This window comes from Ranitomeya variabilis, chromosome 1, assembly GCF_051348905.1.
Source record: "Ranitomeya variabilis isolate aRanVar5 chromosome 1, aRanVar5.hap1, whole genome shotgun sequence".
Lineage (NCBI taxonomy): Eukaryota > Metazoa > Chordata > Amphibia > Anura > Dendrobatidae > Ranitomeya > Ranitomeya variabilis.
In genome coordinates this window covers 1,060,116,601-1,060,129,332 of record NC_135232.1, presented here as the reverse complement: position 1 = coordinate 1,060,129,332, position 12,732 = coordinate 1,060,116,601, and positions in this window count along the sequence as shown.

Genomic DNA, 12,732 nt, shown 5'->3' with positions numbered 1-12,732 from the left:
TCCGGTTGCCGAATGCTATTATTGTGAATGAGTAATAGAATTTATGCTCCCTGATTCCATCTTTGCTTATTGGCTCCAGACTTTATATTCATTGTACTTACAGTCTTATTTATCTAAATCTTGTTTCATACTACAGCATTGCTGGTATCCCTTGGATTTTCTTTATTCCATTATTACATATATTGTGTTTGTGCCCCAATCTACTTATTCCAATCATTGTATTATTTAATCCAATCATGGTCTTATACCACAGCACTTGATATAAGAATTATATAAGGTTTTCATGTCAAGGTCTATACTTTTTGCATCCCGGCTGTCACATCTCCACCAGGTCCTGCACCTGTGACATCTACTTCTGTCCCCAGTTGCCACTTTATTCATTCTGTAGGTAGCCCTGATGATATTAGAGATGCCGGAACCAGAAGCTCTGGATGGCACATGCTTTGTCAGGCCACTAAGATTAGGGTGGCTGTGACTTGCTGTACTGTTCAGTCTGCAGTGTGCTGTCCAGCTGGAGTTATCAGCTCCCTGCTCCAGTCAATTGAAGAGCACCACATCCTACTTAAGCTTCCAGCTTACTTCTGGAAGCTGCCAGATATAGCTTTGTGGTCCTCTGGTTTAGTTCCAATAGTTCAACTCCCAGATAGTGTATTTGTTTCATGTTTTTGATATTGGCTTGTTTTATTGATTTATCTAAATTTCTGATTTTGTACTTTTCCTGTCCACTTGGTTCTGACATTGCTACCTGACCATTCCTGCCAGCCTACACTACCATTCAGCATCTTATTCCATGACCATAGTCCAGGGAACCTGTCACACAACATGTAGGAAAGGCTAAGTGCAATATGAAGGGATAAGGGAAAGGGAACCAAAAACTAGGGAACGGGGGAGTGGAGACTCCTAGGAATATCTAACATCACCCTGTATGCCCATATCATCCCTATATAGGTTCTACACCTATCACTGAGCAGGGTACCTAATCCCTGCCTGATCCTGGCGATAAGCCCTGCACTGGGACAGACTGGATGAGCGCTAGTCAATCCCCAATACCACTAAAGATAGATGGGATAAACAAACAAGGTAAATACTTAGCCTGAGTAGACTCAGAGAGAAACTCGGACGTCCTCAAAACACCAAGGAGGAAGATAGCTGACTGCTATAGCTCCAAGACTCAACAGGGAAATGGAAATAGCAATATCACCCGCAACTTCCAGCAGCAAGCTGGGAGTTATAAACACCCCGGTCCAGGTGTATCAACTAGAGCCAGGGGAACGTTGCCACTGGTTCCTAGAGTCAGAAGAACCAGGAAGAAGTCTGCAAAGCAAAATGCCGAGACCTTCTGCAGTCAGATGCAGAGTGATGGTCTGCAGCCTCTGACACACCCATGACAGTACCCTTTTAAGCAGAGTGGCTTGCCTTTCCATGGTAGCCATTTTAGAGCTGCCAGGCGACCTCAGGCGACCAAAGACAGGGCCTTGTTACACTGACATTCTTATACACATCTGTGCTTATGTTACATAAGGTAGTTTATACTTTCAGATGCCGTTAAATACATATTGATACATATTAACATTACATTAATTCCAAATGCATCAGACATATCAAGTGTCTTGCACCTTTTAATAAATAAGGCTCTATTCTCTCCAATTCCAGTTTCATTTTCATTGGTTAAAAATCTAACTTTATGGAGATTTATGTGTAATCAAAAGTTGCTGATATTTTCATTATATTATGCTTTAGTATTAATGCTTTATTTAATAACTCAAAAATCAAAAAGCCCTTTATGAAAGAGCTTTTTCTTTTTTAATTTTTCTTACATCGTAGACTGATAAAAAAAAAATTAACAGCTTCTATGAACGCTCTCCGAGTCCAGAGATGGCTCTCCGCTACTGCTTCAGTATTTGTTGATTGGCTGCAGTGGTAAAATAAACAGTGCTGCAGCTAATCACTGGGCTCAGCGGCTCTGGCTGTATACATCAGCAGGGCCACTGAACACAGTGATTGGCTGCAGCAGTTTTTACAAGTGCTATCAGTGTGACGTTACAGTCGCAGCTGTTCAACAAAGACCAGAACAATGGAGGTGCATTGCTGGATTCAGGGAGGGCGAGTGAAATCTGAGTTTGTGATCTTATCAGTCTCTGCATCTTTGAAGCAATAAAAGTAAAAAAAGACAGCCCCTTTAAGTACACAGACAACAATTTTTTTCATTTTTGCTTTTTTATCTCCTTCCAGCAGCTAAATTCTTTTTTCGTTAATGTAAACATTTTTACACAATTTTGGGGTACCATACATATAGTCGAATTGAATATTTCTAAAAAAAAATTGGGTAGGTTTGATGTCCCAAATGTTGTCACTTTTTTATTGGTAGCTATGATTTTTTATGTACATTGATTGTGCATGTACGAAGAATATAGGAGGACGCTGCTAATAGTATCTAGCTAATTTGTATGGGGAAGAGCTCCCGATGTATACTATAGAATAGGCGCACCAACATAGTGTGCACATGGCTTAAAAAATCTACTAAATTTATAGTTTTGTTACAAGCCAAAGATACAAAAAAAATAAAAAATATATGTGGAGGCTTTGTAAAAACATTTGTTTTTACTTGTGCTTTTTTAGTGTACTTGCAAAATTAATGGTATGAAATATTGCCAACTATGTGTTAGGTTGTAGGGCAGGAGGAAGGGGATGACAAAAGAAAATCGCCCACATTTCAAAAAATATATTTTATATATCGTTCTGAAATGTTATAGGAAAAAATATATAAAAACTACTATTAATGTACTGTGTAAATACAACTTCAATTTACATTGTTCTTCATCTTCACTTCTTTAGTGTTCCTCTGTCTCAGAAAACAAACAGTTCTGCTCTATGACAAATATCCAGACTGAAAAGGAATGTATGAAGAACTGAACAAACAGCAGTAGAAACATAAGACTTTTTTGTAAGCTCCATAGGCAATGGAGAAGGTGAGCAAATATTTGACCCGAGAAGAGATATTGTTAGAAAGCCAGTTTTGTTTGCACTGATTTTCTTTTTTTAAGGAAACATTTTGAATTAAAGTGAACTTATCAGGTCCCCTGTGCCCCTATAACCACCAGCAGTTGTGTCTATCTATATAAATCCCCTGCCTAACAGTCCCTGTATTGCATTACACAGAAACAGATCTTTAGAAACAGTATTAGTCCATTTATGATATGTAAATGAGGCTTTTGACCACTTGAACCACATAGAACCACATAGGCATAACCACAGTGGCTTTGGCAGTGGTTATGTCTAAATCACATTTTGTGGGATTTAGACAGAAACTCTGACTTAAGTGCTCAGCGTAGAATGCAGACTGAAAATTGCAAATTTTAAAAAGAATTCTCCGACCCAAAAAGAATAGTCGTCTAATCACTTATACTGCAGGAGGAACAGCGTAAAAAATAAATAAAACCAATTCTTCACCTGCTGTTGATTTTCTCATTCTGCCTCCCAAAGATCGCAGTAAGACTCGGCTCACATTTTTCCTGCGCTCTATGCTGAGCGTTTAAACCAGGATTTCCATGTAATACTCTGAAATATATGATTCAGATGAAACCCCCTGTGGAAGATTCCCTATAGCGAGGCAGATGGAGCCATTGTGGACACTGTCTGACCTGTGATCTGGCAGTGTCCGTCTTTTTAGGCGTGCATAAAAGCATCGTCTGCCACAGATTGGGAACTTCTGAAAAGAGGCTAGACGGAGTCCAGAGTAACTCTGCTGCCTCATTGTAGTGAGTGGCTCCCTTTTGGTTTCATCTGAATCATTTCACTCAGAGATTTAGATGGCAACCCCAATATCAGCAAAGAACAGTGGATAAATGTGATCCCACCATGTAAAATGTTCCCAATAAAAGCGTCAACTCAATCCACAAAAAAGCAAGTCCCCACTCAGGTCCGTCATCTGTTAATGAAAAAGTAGCGGGCTTCCACGTTACTAGTAGTATGAAGGCTCTGAAAAATTGTTATGACTCCTTGCCCCCCAAAAGAAATCAAGTAAATTCTGCACTCACAAATCCAAATTCCCCACAGTGTGACTAAACCACATTTTGTGCCCACACGTTTGGCATTTCTGTAGCGATAAGAGCCTGCCTAATTTACAGATGCATGTCTCCAGAAGCATGATGTGGGAACTACAATGTTCTGGGCACTACCACATACTCGTGAGTACAATGTACTGGGCACTGCAATGTCAGCTTGCAATTTTCACTCAGCAACATCCACTACTGCTTGTTTCTGGAAAACACACATGGAGTCAAAATCATCACTACACATGTAGATACATTCTCAAAGGGGTATAATTTCCAAAATGATGTCACTTAATGGGGGATTCTGCTCTTCTAGCACTTAGGGGTTCTGTATATGGAGTCCACAAACTATTCTAGGAAAATCTGCACTGCAGGAGGCAAATAGCGCTCTGTACCTACTGAATCTCGCCATGTGGCTAAGCAGTACTGTACAGCCACATATTGCCTATTTCTACATTCAGCAGAAATTGTGGGACAAATTTTGGTGCAATTTTTATCCATTTTCCAGTGCGAAAATGTAAAATCTTGGGCTAAAACTAAATTTTGGTGGTGAAAATGTAGTTATTTCTCCATTGCCCAATAGTATAAAATTCTGTGACACACCCATGGTGTCAATATGATATCTGCACCCTTAGATAAATTAATTGAGAGGTGTAGTTTTGTAAAATGGGTCACTTATGGGGGTTCTGCTGTTCTGGCAACTCATGTGCTCTACTAATATAACATCTTATAATTGAAAAAAAAGTGCCACTGTAATGATGCACACCACGCAGTATGTACACAATACCAAACAAGAGGTTTTTATTAGTACACCACACACATCATGGGCGGACATACCGCCGGTGCAACCGTATCGGGGCCCAGAGCGGGAGGGGGCCCCCGGTGGACATACAAGGCATTGTTGTGAATGACATCTGGCAGCAGTATTACTGCTAACAGGAGAAGCAGGGGAGCCCGCTCTGCTGCACGCATGTGATATGACAGTCAAACGGGCCCCCCTTCCTCACCTGTTAGCATTCATTATGCTGCTGTCCGGCCGGCTGTCACTTGTGCGGTCTGCGGTGAGGTGACGGGTGGCAGACGCTGAAACAGGAAGAGAGGACGGAGTGGGGGAGGGGGAGGGCCTCTCAGTGAGTCACTGAAGCAGGCTCTGCTTGTGACTCACTGCTTTGCTGTGCGCGTGCGCACTCTTCCCAGAGCCTCAGTGATCCGTGGGACTGGGTCCTTACATTACACATGAAAATAGGGGGGGGTGAGGGGAGGTATGAATGAAACGAATCACTGGTCTAGGTAGGGGAAGGGCCGGACCGCCTGGAATAAATGTATTAAAATGATTGAGCATGCACTGTATAGAGGGATGGGATATAAATCTACAGAGCACCCCCTGGTACATATATGTAAGGTAATATGGAGTGCACAGTGACATTTGTGCATGGTTACCTCTCAGCCAATCACAGACTTTGCCTTACAAGCACATCTGTGATTGGCTGACAGGGGATGATCTGCACGTGTCTTCTGCGCACTGGAGCCGCAGCTTGGAGCGGGAAGCTGCTGCAGAGGACGAGTGTGGACCAGCCTGACAGGATCTTTGCTGCCTTGTGGACATTCTGTAAACATACAATACAGTATTGTTTTGAAAAATAAAGAAACAACAATTTATATATGAACCACCATGTTGGGAGTAGTGGTTATAGATAGAGCATCTTCAGCGTTCTCCAATAATATGTTTGAGTCCCTGGTGCGCCATGTTTCGTGGCTATTTGACAGCCACAACACGTGGGGATAGCCTGTTTATTAGGCAACCACTGCATGTGTTGCAGCTGTCGAACAGCCGCGAGACATGAAGCGGTGGGGAGTCAAAAATATTATTCGAGTTCGCCGAAGACACTCAGCACACAAGCATGCTCAGATAATGCCTTATATGAGCACGTTAGCTCATCACTAATGCCCTGTGACCTAAGGAAAAAGAGAGTGACATATCCTCAAATTCTGTGCACAGTGGCCTGCTAGTGACATGCACCAGCCAGGTCTTTGTCCAGCTGCGATATCTTTCACTTAGACCATAAGCAGCACAGCTTACTGCTGCATATCCACTTGGTATATGGGGATATCTCTTCCCTGTCAGTACCAAACAACGGGTAATTTTTCCTTTTGTACTCCCTGGGGTTTGCTTTATGGGCTTTTTTCTGATATTTGTTCATAAATGTTTCCCAGCTAAGGGCATATAAGCCCTGGGATATAAGTGTTTGCTCTATACATCCTTTTTAGGATACTCCTTGTGGGTCATTTTTTGGCAGGGTATGAGGCTGATTATCAGCAGTCCCATGAGCCAGTAAATGTACAGGTCATTGTTCGGACATTGTACTATAAATGGATTGTTTCTGTGGATATTATCTTTAATGGACTAGGTTCTTTGTTGGTGTTGTATTTTAAATATGTTTTATATGTGTGTGGTGTACTAATAAAACCTCTTGTTTGGTATTGTGTACATATTGTGTGGTGTGCATCATTACAGTGGTTACAGTGGCACTTTTTTTTTTTTTTTTCAATTATAGGATTCGGTATTTATTTACCACTGTTTTGCACCCCGTATGACACATATTTACGCTATGGTGGTGCACTTGGTGCTTTTTTCTTTTTATAGCTACTAATATAACATGGCACCCTCAAACAAGTCCAGAAAAGTCTGTCTCCAATATGGCGCTTCTTCTGAGCTTTGTACTGTGCCTCAAAAGTAGTTTTAACTCACATATAGGGTATCTGCGTAATCAGGAGAAACTTCACAACAAATTTTGGGATCCATTTTCTTGTGTTACCCTTGCGAAAATAAGAAAATTATGGATGAAAGAACATTTTTGTAGGAAAAATGTGATTTTTTTATTTTCACGGCTATACATTATAAACATCTGTGAAGCACCTGGGGGTTCAAGATGATCAGCACACATCTAGATAAGTTCCTTCAGGAGACTAGTTTAAAAAATGGGATCACGTAATGGTTTCCACTGTTAAAGGGAACCTGTCACCCCCAAAATCGAAGATGAGCTAAGCCCACCGGCATCAGGGGCTTATCTATAGCATTCTGTAATGCTGTAGATAAGCCCCCGATGTATCCTGAAAGATGAGAAAAATAGGTTAGATTATACTCACCTGGGCGGGCGGTCCGATCCAATGGGCGTCGCGGTCTGGTCCGGGGCCTCCCATCTTCTTACGATGACGTCCTCTTCTTGTCATCATGCTGCGGCTCTGGAGCAGGCGTACTTTGTCTGCCCTGTTGAGGGCAGAGCAAAGTACTGCAGTGCGCAGGCGCCGGGCCTCTCTGACCTTTCCCAGCGCTATTTCAACTGAGCTTTACATATGACCCATACAGCCCGATCAGTTGTAGAGGTCATATGAGACGAAACTATTTTTTCCGGATTTTTTTAAAGGAACATAAGTTGCTGAGGGTCTGATGGCCAATGCTGCTACTGTTCCAAAGGGCAGGCTCTGACAGAGGTCACTCTACATACTTTACAGAGAGGTAAAAATACTCCTCTTACCAATTTTTGAGGAGTATATTTAGCCAAAGAGAAGGACATAATTTGCAGTAGCTCAAATTTAAAATTCATACAGTTGTGTGAAAAACTGTTTGCCCCCTTCCTGATTTCCTATTCTTTTGCATGTTTCTCACACTTAAATGTTTCAGATCACCAAACAAACCTAAATATTAGACAAAAGATGACACAAGTAAAGACAAAATGCAGTTTTAAATGAAAGTCTTTATTATGAAGGGAAAAACACATCCAAACCTACAGGGACCTGTGTGACAAAGTGATTACTCGCTAAACCTAATAACTGGTTGGGCCACCCTTAGCAGCAACAACTGCAGTCAAGCATTTGCAATAACTGTCAATGATTCTTTTACAACGCTGTGGAGGAATTTTGGCCCACTTATCTTTGGAGAATTGTTGTAAATTAACCATATTGGACAGTTTCCAAGCATGAATCACTTTTTAAGGTAATGCCACAGCATCTCAATTGGATTATGGTCAGGACTTTGACTAGGCCACTCCAAAGTTTTAATTTTGTTTTTCTTAAGCCATTCAGAGGTGTACTTGTCAGTGTGTTTTGGATCATTGTCCTGCTGCATAACCCAAGTGTGCTTTAACTTGAGGTCACAAACAGATGGCTGGACATTCTCCTTCAGAATTTTTTTGTAGACAGCAGAATTAATGGTTCTATTTACCACAGCAAGGCTTCCAGGTCCTGAAGCAGCAAAAAACCCCACACCATCACACTACCACCGTCATATTTTATTGTTGGTATGATGTTCCTTTTCTGACATGCTGTGTTACTTTTACACCAGATGCAATGAGACATACACCCTCCAAAAAGTTCAACTTTTGTCTCGTCAGTCCACAGAGTATTCTGCAAAAAAAGTCTAGGGGATCATCAACATGTTTTCTGGCAAAACTGAGATGAGCCTTTATGTTTTTATTGCTCAGCAGTGTTTTTTGTCTTGGAACTGTGCCATGCAGACCATTTTTCCCAGTCTCTTTCTTATGGCAGAGTCATGAACACTGGCTTAATTGAGGCAAGTGAGGCCTGCAGTTCTTTGGCTGTTGTTATGGGGTCCTTTGAGAATTAGAAAAAAAAATCAAATTTTTATTTTTTTCATCGAATCTGCAGTGAAGTCACTGAGCTTGAACTATGGTGACCTCATCACTGACTTTTTCGCATGGGGCTGTCACGGCAGTTCAGCCCTGCTGGGAACGCAGCCTCAGTGACCTGAGGTAACCTCGATGATTTCACCGCTGGTCACCAACGCTGCGCTCACAGCAGCTCAGTCACCAATGGTTCTCAGCCTGGACAGTCGCATCTTGACACCATCCAGGTTGAAACCTATTCATTCCCACGACATGGATTACGGTGTGGGACAGAATGACCGACAGGTGAGGGATATTGTTGTTTTTTTATTTTAGTTTTATTACAGGAGAACAAGGGCTTCGGTGGAATTAGGCGTTAGGTGAGCATACCTCTGTTTGTTATTTTTAAATATAATGGAAAACTGTTTAGTCTTATTTCTTATAAAGGACTTTATTCTGGCTGTGTCTTTATTTACCATTTAACTATAGGATTAGTGTATTGGATAGGTGTCTTATAGATGCCTCTCCATTAGTAATCCATGGGCTTGATGTCACCTGACAATACAAAGGTGACATCAACCCCCCAACTATCACCCACTTGCCACTGCTACAGGGCCACGCAAAGTGCCAGAATTGATGCATCTAATAGATGTGCCTTTTCTGGGTGGCTCGGGCTATTTTTAGGCTGAGGGGGCAATATCCATGGCCCCTTACCAGCCTGAGAATACCAGCCCCCAGCTGTCTGCTTTAGCAAGGCTGGTTGTCAAAAATGGGGGGACCTCATGCCGATTGTTTTCTCAGCCGTATTCGGTGTGCATATAAAATCGCAGCATGCTACGATTATCACCGAGGCTCACCAATGCAAGACTATGGATGCGAGAAAAAAAAAATCGCACAGCACTCAGACCATGCGAGTGCTGTCTGATTTTTACGCACCAATGTTTTTTTGAAAAGCCCGCAATTCATGTGCCGCCTACAGTAAAATCACACTGACAGGATAGAATAGAATAGATAGAATAGATATATACACATACAATACATATATATGTGTATATATATATATATATATATATATATATATATATATATATATATATATAGATGTCAGTGACACATGAGTCACCCTACCAGGGCCTGGTGTGCTCGGCACCGGGTCCGGTCGCTTAAGGGGGATGTCACGGTGGCTGCGACCCGGTCCATGCCCTGGGCGCTCACTGTAAATGGAAATGGTCTATAAAGGGGAATTGTGAATGAGTCTGTCGTGACGCCACCTGTGGTGTTCGGTTAATAGGGGGACCGATGCTGCTTTAAAGGGGTCCTCTGGGGGATGTTGTTGCAGCAATGATGGTGACACTTCCAACAGGTGAAGCGGGGTCCCCAGGGGTACTAAAGTGTATGGTGATGATGGTGTTTGCTGGTCAATGAGTAAAGGACATAAGTTGTAAAGTCTTTACCTGGTTTACTGTAGTTGGCAGGCCACAGTCCAGGGTACCAGCAACAGGTACATTAGGAGTCCAGGCAGCCTGGAAACAAGTGAAATCCCCTTGGCAAGTCAGGTTGGGAGCCTTCCACTGCACGCTTGCTATAGTCCCTTGCTGTCTGTAATGTCCTAACAAGGTCCTGGTTCTTTCCCCTGTCCTGGGACAGGTACTTGCATGGTAGGCAGCTTGAGCCGTTCCTTCTGGGGTCTCTGCACTGTGACTCCAGGCTCCAGGGTACTGTTGTACCACAGGCTTAATTTGGGCAGTACATGTGTAGTTCTGCTAGGTGTCCTACAGTTCCACTCTAGCCTCGGGCTCCCGGTACCTGGTTTCTGCGCTTTGGCTCCTCGGAGGCCCACTTGCAGCCTCCTTGAGCCCTAAAATATCTCCTCTTCTCCTTTCCTGTCTGCTTTCCAAACTCAACTGCACTCACTGGTCTCTCTGGACCAACTGTCTAACTCCTCTTCCAGACCAGGATATATATCCATATTTGAGGGAAGCTCCCCTGAATCCGGGACTTGAGCTCCCCCTCCTTGCCTGGATTCAGAATGTGTTGCATGCGGGTGCCTTACCTGGTGAAGAGAACTCCATTGCCTCTGAGCATGATATTACCCTCCCTGAAGGGAAAGCAACATCACTGTAACAACCGGTCACCTGGGGTGGTACACACACATATATATACAGTATGTATATATTGCATAGGTAGATAGAAGAAAAACCAGTAATTACACGGTAGTGTAAAATCATTGCAGGAGCCAACAGGATAGAAGAGATGGATTACATAGAGTAAATACAAATGGAATAGGTAGTGTAAAGCTGCAGTAGCATCGTACGCAGTAAAGAATCAGTGACCCACAAATTCAAACACAAAAGTATTTTTTAATGTGTTTCTTCACAGCATTAAAGTCCAATTCACATAAATGCATATAACTTCAGTGGATATTATCAGTGACCAGTTTACACCAGTTCAAAGCAATACATATCACATGGCTTTAGATTTGCGGTCCCTAAACAGGCCAGACTTCCCTTGTCCAGTTTCCCTGGGCGACCGCACGCCATCTCACAGTCTCTATACGTATCCATACACACAGCCTCATATGTTGCAGACACTACACACGCCAGCCCTCCTCTGACTAGTTCTCGTGGGTGTCCTGCATTGCTGTATCACAGTCTCTTTACAGACTCTTTACTCACACAGTCGTACACAGTTCAGGATACCCTCCAGATAGCAGCCGGGCACCATATCCACCTGTTTGCAATTGTTGCACATGCTAGTCCTCGTTCGGGCACAGGACATCCACCTCCGGGCACAGGACTGTCCACATCCGACTCCTTCGGGCACAGGACATCCACCTCCGGGCACAGGACTGTCCACATCTGAGACCAGTACCATGGACGACTTGCATCTCTGTGTACGCTGCGGGTGCCAGGCTATTCAGCTGCCCTGGGTGCTGGCTCTGCTGGCCTGTGCCTCCATGCACTCTGCAGACAGCACACATGAGACACTGATGTGCACCTTGCACACCTGACCTGACACACCCATACCCCTTACTGCAGGGTTTTTAAACACACACAAAAACCTGTGGCCTTCAGCCACATGGAAAACCCGGACCGGAAATCCGTGACTCTCATGCACACCTATGGACTTCATCCGTCTGCATGCACATTCTGGGGAGAACAAACAGCGCCCCCTAGCTGTATCAGAGGCCACAGCCTCACAGTAGATATACAGATGTCTGTGACAAATACAATTAGTACAGTGTGTGTGTAGCTTACTGTACATGTATTTAATTAATAAAAGATTATTTTTTGGAAAAAAATGACGTGGGCTCCTGTGCAATTATCTTCATATCATAATGTTTATTAAAAATAGAAATCGTCACCCCAGGCTGCTGGGGCTTTTTTAGACACTAATATCCTAATCATATGCTAAATGTCAAATTTATTTATGACATAGCCAAGATGATTGTCTATAAAATGATGGTAGTTAGCTAGCGAACGTGTTTGGATAAGGTGTTTTGAGAGCATGCTCTGATGTTTTCTGAGTATCTAGGGCGTGCTCAGATAATATATTCAAGACCCTGCACCTGCATGTCACACCGCTGTTAGACAACTGCAACACATGTGGAGATTGCCTGTTTGTTAGGGAATCCCCTCATGTGTTGTGGCTGTCTAACAGCAGCGAGACATGTGCTGCGCCCCAGGGTTCTGGTCGTCGCAGTGGTATTGCTTTCCTCTCGGGTAGAGTGATGCTACGTTTGGAGGCAAAGAAGGATAACTGCATCCAGGTACCACAAACATGCAACGTGTTCACACTCCAGACCAGAAGGGGGAGCTCTAAGCCTGTTTAAGGTGAACTCCCCTATAAGAACATCCTGATCTGGAGGGAAAGGTTTCAGTTCCTGTTGGAGAGACAGAGGGAAAGGAAGGAGAGGAGCCCTGTGGCCTAAAGTGCTGCAGCTCCTAGGAAACAGACAGATAGAAAGCCGAACATATTGCAGTGAGCGTGAAGGAAGTCAGAGCAAAGGAGAGGATACCAGAAAGGGGACCAGCCCTGCACAGGCTGCCTCCTTCTGA